At 46.0% G+C, this 6,166-nt stretch overlaps 1 long non-coding RNA gene and 1 pseudogene across 1 annotated transcript in view; one reads left to right on the top strand and one right to left on the bottom strand.

Moving 5' to 3' along the window:
* The first annotated feature begins 2,622 nt into the window (after positions 1–2,622).
* The window catches only part of LOC139028312 (uncharacterized), an 11,919-nt gene continuing 8,375 nt past the window's right edge, over positions 2,623–6,166 (top strand). The window contains exon 1 of the long non-coding RNA XR_011480482.1: positions 2,623–2,791. This is a non-coding gene — a long non-coding RNA (uncharacterized lncRNA). The remainder of the gene's footprint in view (positions 2,792–6,166) is intronic.
* Positions 4,060–6,071, bottom strand: LOC111969565 (lipopolysaccharide-induced tumor necrosis factor-alpha factor homolog; annotated as a pseudogene).

Below are 6,166 nucleotides of genomic sequence, written 5' to 3'. Positions count from 1 at the left end.
CAAAGATTTTTTATTGGGTTCAGGTCTGGAGACTGGCTAGGCCTTCTCCACTACTGTCCCGTCGATGTGGATAGAGGGGTGCTCCCTCTGCTGTTTCCGAAGTCCACAATCATCTCCTTTGTTTTGTTGACGTGAGTGTGAGGCTTATTTTCCTGACACCACTCCGATGGCCCTCACCTCTCCCTGTAGGCCGTCTCGTTGTTGTTGGTAATCAAGCCTACCGCTGTACTGTCGTTTGCAACTTGATGATTGAGTTGGAGGCGTGAATGGCACGCAGTCTGGGTGAACAGGAGTACAGGAGAGGACTGAGACACACCCTTGTGGGGCCCAGTGTTGAGGATCAGCGAGGTGGAGATGTTGTTACCTACCCTCACCACCTGGGGGCATCCCGTCAGAAAGTCCAGGACCCAGTTGACAGGGTCTCGAGCTTAATGACGAGTTTGGGAGGGTACTATCATGTTAAATGCTGAGCTGTGATCGATGAACAGCATTCTTACATAGGTATTCCTTCTGTCCAGATGGGTTTAGGGCAGTGTGCAGTGTGGTTGCGATTGGTCGTCTGTGGGACCTATTGGCGGCAGTAAGCAACATTGGAGTGGGTCTAGGGTGTCAGGTAGGGTGGAGGTGATATGATCCTTGACTAGTCTCGTCAAAGCACTTCAGATGGACGGAAGTGAGTGGCACGAAGCCTCCAGTGATGATCCATGGCACGAAGCCTCCAGTGATGATCCATGGCACGATAAGCCTCCATATGAAGGCCTCCAGTCCGGAGCCTCCAGCCGCGGCTCCAGTCCGGAGCCTCCAGCCACGGCCTCCAGTCGGAGCCTCCGCGACGGTCTCCAGTCCAGGGCCCGCAACGAGGGTGCCCAGTCCAGGGCCCGCACGAGGGTGCCCAGTCCGGGGCCCGCAACGAGGGTGCCCAGTCCGGGGCCCGCAACGAGGTGCCCAGTCCAGGGCCCGCAACGAGGGTGCCCAGTCCGGGTCGGCAACGAGGGTCCCCGCACCAGAGGTGCCACCAAAGTGGGGTGAGCAGTGGTGGAGCGGGGTCGGCGACGAGGATCCCCGCACCAGAGGTGCCACCAAAGTGGGGTGAGCCAGTGGTGGAGCGGGGTCTGCGTCCCGCACCTGAGCCGCCACCGCGGATGAGATACCCACCCAGACCTCCCTATAGGTTTAGGTTTTGCGGCCGAGTCCGCACCTTTGGGGGGGTACTGTCACGCCCTGACCTTAGAGATCCTTTTTATGTCTCTATTTGGTTTGGTCAGGGTGTGATTTGGGGTGGGTATTCTATGTTCTATGTTTTGTAGTTCTATGTTTGGCCGGGTAGGGTTCTCAATCAGGGACAGCTGGCTATCGTGTCTCTGATTGGGAAACCATACTTAGGCAGCCCTTTCTCCACCTGTCTTTGTGGGAAGTTGAACTTTGTTTAGGGCACATAGCCTTGAGCTTCACGGTTTGTTTTGTAGTGTTATTGTTTTGTCGGCGTCATTTTTCAAATAAAAGAAAATGTACGCTCACCACGCTGCACCTTGGTCCAGTTCTTTCAACGGCCGTGACAGTCGCAATGATCTAGTGTTGCCAGCCCGGGTCCGCGCTTTCGATATGCTTGATAAAATTTAGGGAGCCTTGTTTTTAGATTAGCCATGTTAAAATCCCCAGCTACAATAAATGCAGCCTCCAGGATATGTGGTTTCCAATTTACATAGAGTCCAATGAAGTTCTTTCAGGGCCGTCGAGGTGTCTGCTTGGGGGGATATACACGGCTGTGATTATAATCTAAGACAATTCTCTTGGTTGATAATGCGGTCGGCATTTGATCGTAAGAAATTCTAGGTCAGTGAACAAAAGGACTTGAGTTCCTGTATGTTGTTATGAATTACACCACAACTCGTTAATCATAAGGCTACACCCCCGCCCTTCTTCTTCCCAGAAGAGATGTTTATTTCTGTCGACTCACCACCAGGGGTGATTGTAGGTTGTGTCTGGGGAGGTGGTTGGTTCATGTCTGGTTGGAGAACTGATAATAAGAGATAAATGTCAATGAATAAATCCACCAATAAATATCTCTTTAGCTGCCGGGGGCTGGTGGAGTGCTGCTGTCGGGAGCAGTTGTAAAAATAAAAAATAAAGATCAGGTGAGACCATTCTAGCCAATGAGAGGGTAGATACACGTGTGAACAACAGACACAACGGTTTATACTAGTTACCACAAACACAGAGTCAAAATTAGCTATATYGTAAAAAATGCATGAAAACTAAAAGCTTCTTTGGTATTATTTTAAGRTTAGGGTTARATATAAGGTTAGCAGCGTGGTTAGGGTTCGGTTTAAAATCACATTTTAAGAAGATACATTTTTAAGTGGGGTTTAGGACTTTGTGGTTGTAGTAACTAGTGGTGACCAGGCACAATTCTGATATAAAGTGTTTTTTCTCAAAGTTGTCGGGATGTCACATGTCCTACTTATATCAGTACTCTTGTAACGACCTAATCATTACCAAACGTATATTCCATCAAATAAGCCAAATGTTGCAAGTAAGTCAGGGCAGCTTTTGGTAACCAAACTGAACACTTTCTCATTGACCTCCATACAAAAACATCCTCACCTCTGAAATAAGGTAGGGACGAGTTGTTTGTTTAATCTAAACAAAATTAAAAGACACCCCTCTTCTAACAAGTATTTATCCTTATCCACTCTGACCCCCTCACACCTTACCCCAGCTCAGAACACCCTTTCCCAGCAAGGAGCAGAGCGACAGTCCCTTACCTGTCTGGAGTCCTGGAGGAGACGAGGTACTGTGGAGCTAAAGATAAGATCTGAAACTCCCTCAAGAGACAACGAAACTGAAGCAGAGAGAGACAGAGAGAGAGTGTGTGTGTGTGTGTGTGTGTGCGTGTGTCTGTAAGGTGTATGTGTGTACGGGATTTAGACATAGTGGTTATGCTGTTAGTTGTCGATAAACAAATTGTTGGGGTTGGAAAATTTGGTTTTTGGTGAACAGACAGAGAGCATCAAACATGAAACAGTATCATCATGATGAGTAATCTTCAGTTAGACTATTAGAACATAATGCAGACTAGATAGTCATTACTTTACTAACATTGGTCCATTGGTGTTTGGAAAAAAGGTAGTTAACACACCTAACACAGGCCTTTTTTCAGATGAATACATTTTAGAAAGAAATATTAAAGTGTGTGTTTCTGGAAACAAGGGCCACTATCGTCTCAAAAGTCAAAGTTATTAACTTTATTAGAACAATTATTGTTAATCAATTAAAGGGGCAATCCGCAGCTAATACAGCTTAATAGTTCATTTTTTGATCTAGAAGAATATAACTTATGACTGCTTTTGTGCTTAGTTCAACTGTTGTACCCCATCAGAACCCAAAATATAAGCTTGTTTTGCTCCAATGTTTGTAAATGTAAACAAACACTGTATAGCCTCAAAACATGGATAAAACTATAACGTTGGATGGTCAGTCATTGCATGCATAGCTCTGTCTTTGAGAGGGTTACATTTCTCCAGCCCCATCCCAGCTTTTTACAAAAACAGAGGCGGTTCAGCTTTTTTATTGTTTCAACTGTGGACTGTGCCTTTAAAAAACCCAACAACCAATCGATACCAACGTCAATACAAACATACAAATACAGAATGAAAGAAAACAACATTACAATCAGTGTAAAAGGTCTGCTAGAAGTGGCCTAGCTTGTTACACACTGACACTAGTCAATGTTAAGCTGCTTCCAGTAGTCATCTCAGCCACAGACAGACTATTGTCTTTACACTTGACTTCTCACCACAGATATTTATATTTTCATGAGGAGCACGTTGCTCACAAGAGTGTGTGTGTGTGTGTGTGTGTGTTATGGTTGGAAATGAGTCACCATTACTCAGGTACTAAAAGCGTTCTTGACTACTAGTGGTTAGTGGTGTAGACTAGTGGTGTAGACTAGTGGTGTAGCTAGTGTGTAGACTAGTGGTGTATGTGGTGTAGATAGGGTGTAGTGTAGACTAGTGGTGTAGAGTAGTGGTGTAGTGTAGACTAGCGTGTGTGTAGTGGTGTAGACTAGTGGTGTAGTGTAGACTAGTGGTGTAGTGTAGACTAGTGGTGTAGTGTAGACTAGTGGTGTAGACTAGTGGTGTAGATAGTGGTGTAGTGTAGACTAGTGGTGTAGTGTAGACTATGGTGTAGTGTAGTAGTGTAGACTAGTGGTGTAGAGTAGATAGTGGTGTAGTGTAGTCTAGTGGTGTAGTGGAGATCTAGTAGTGTAGACTAGTGTGTTAGAGTAGGGTTATTGGACTGGATAACTTTGTGGCAGCAGTGGCTGTGGGCCGGGGCTAGTTGTGGATGTGGATCACTTTGTGGCAGGGTCTCATCTTGGTCTGTTCACATGTGTTTGTGGATGTGGATCACTCTCTTGCAGTTGGGGCAGCGGTGTTCTACGTCCTTACAGGAGTCAACACAGAACGGAATCAAACAGCATGGCCAGCACCTAGAGAAGGACAGAGACAGAGAGAGAGAGAGAGAGATACAGACAGAGGACAGAGAGAGAGAAGAGAAGGGATTCAGTGTGTGTATCCATCTGTACAGTGTATGTGTGTTTGGAGAGAGAAAAGAAAGAATGTGTGCCACATGTCTGCATATGGTACGTGTGTGTGTGTGTGGTGTGTGTGTGTGGTGTGTGTGTGATACAACTTACAGGAAGAAGCCGAGGGCTCCACAGAGACCCAGGTGAGCAGTCCAGTGGTGTGTTTGGTCTCTGTCAGAACCGGGACCTGACAGTGGGGACACGTCATCTGGCCGGGTACGTCTCTAGGTAGCAGCTGCTGCATCACCACCACCTGGGTTACTGTAGAGGGAGGAGAATACTGGTTAGAACCAGATAGAACAGGACAGAACCACCACCTGGTTACTGCAGAAGGAGAGAATACTGGTTAGAACCAGATAGAACTGGACAGAACCACCACCTGGGTTACTGCAGAAGGAGAGGAATACTGGTTAGATCCAGATAGAACAGGACAGAACCACCACCTGGGTTACTGCAGGAGGAAGAAGAATACTGGTGTAACGGCGTTCCTCCTCCTCTTCATCCGAAGAGGAGGAGCAGGGATTGAACCAAAATGCAGCTTCGTGATATGACATGATATTTATTAACAAAACGGAAAAACACGAAAACACTTTAACAAACTACAAAACAACAAACGACGTAGACGAACCTGAAACATAAGAACTTACATAACACGAAGAACTCACGAACAGGAAAATGACTACACAAAACGACGAACGAACGAAACAGTCCCGTATGTTTGCAAACAAACACAGACACAGGAGACAACCACCCACGACAAACAATGTGAAAACACCTACCTTAATATGATTCTCAATCAGAGGAGACGAAAACCACTGCCTCTAATTGAGAACCATATTAGGGTACCCATTAACCAACATAGAAACAGAAAACATAGACTGCCCACCCAAACTCACGTCCTGACCAACTAACACATACAAAAAACTAACAGAAAACAGGTCAGGAACATGACAACTGGTTAGAAACCAGATAGAACTGGATAAAACTGGATATAACTTCATAGAATTGGATAGAACTGGACAGGACTAGAAAGAACTGTAGGGAGAGGGAAATACTGGTCAGAACTGGATAGAACTGGATAGAACGGGATAGAATGGGATAGACTGGACAGAACCAGAACAGAGCTAGATAGAACAGGATAGAACTTAAGCCCCCCAAAATTGTGTCGCTTGTTGTTAGTTCTATATTTCAAACCCTAAGAGGTAAGGAATTCGAGGGGTTGCTAAGGCTGGGTGTTGCTAAGGCCAGGACGTCCAGCCAATACCTTGTGTGTGTACAACTTGGTTCTCGTTTTTTCACGGGGTACTGTGAATAATAAAAAAGGAACGATTTAGGTAGTTTTGGTCAGACAGTTTGGAGTTTTTTTCAGTGTGTGTGTGTGACTCACCGCTGGGGGTGTTTGTAGGTTGTGCCATGCCCATGTCGTATTGGGAGGGTGGTGGGTACATGCCGGGTTGGGGACCTGATAAACAAGGGATGAATAAATACATCAATACACTGTCATTTACCGCAAACCCAGGGATACAGAGTGGTTGGCCAGCATTTATGGGAACACAAACCCAGGGACACAGAGTGGTT

The sequence above is a fragment of the Salvelinus sp. IW2-2015 genome, linkage group LG10 (assembly GCF_002910315.2).
Source record: "Salvelinus sp. IW2-2015 linkage group LG10, ASM291031v2, whole genome shotgun sequence".
In the NCBI taxonomy this organism is placed as follows: domain Eukaryota; kingdom Metazoa; phylum Chordata; class Actinopteri; order Salmoniformes; family Salmonidae; genus Salvelinus; species Salvelinus sp. IW2-2015.
The sequence above is the reverse complement of the archived record's forward strand: the minus strand, read 5'-3'. Positions and strand labels throughout refer to the sequence as shown.